We start from the raw sequence: 225 nt of genomic DNA on the forward strand, positions 1-225 counted from the left end.
CTTAGTATTCAATGTGTTGCTATGACAACAACAACATGTATTCTTATGTTTTCAATCCCAATGGTTATTGGTTCTATTGTTGCTATGGGACACCAGTTTGTTTATGTTTAAATATACAGTGTGAATGTAATGATTTCTGATGATTATAAAATATGGCAGAAACACTTTTTATGAAATATTGAAACCATCCAGACGGTACCGTGCGTACCTGAAACCGGTGATTTA

The sequence above is a fragment of the Etheostoma spectabile genome, chromosome 1 (genome assembly GCF_008692095.1).
Source record: "Etheostoma spectabile isolate EspeVRDwgs_2016 chromosome 1, UIUC_Espe_1.0, whole genome shotgun sequence".
NCBI classification, from domain to species: domain Eukaryota; kingdom Metazoa; phylum Chordata; class Actinopteri; order Perciformes; family Percidae; genus Etheostoma; species Etheostoma spectabile.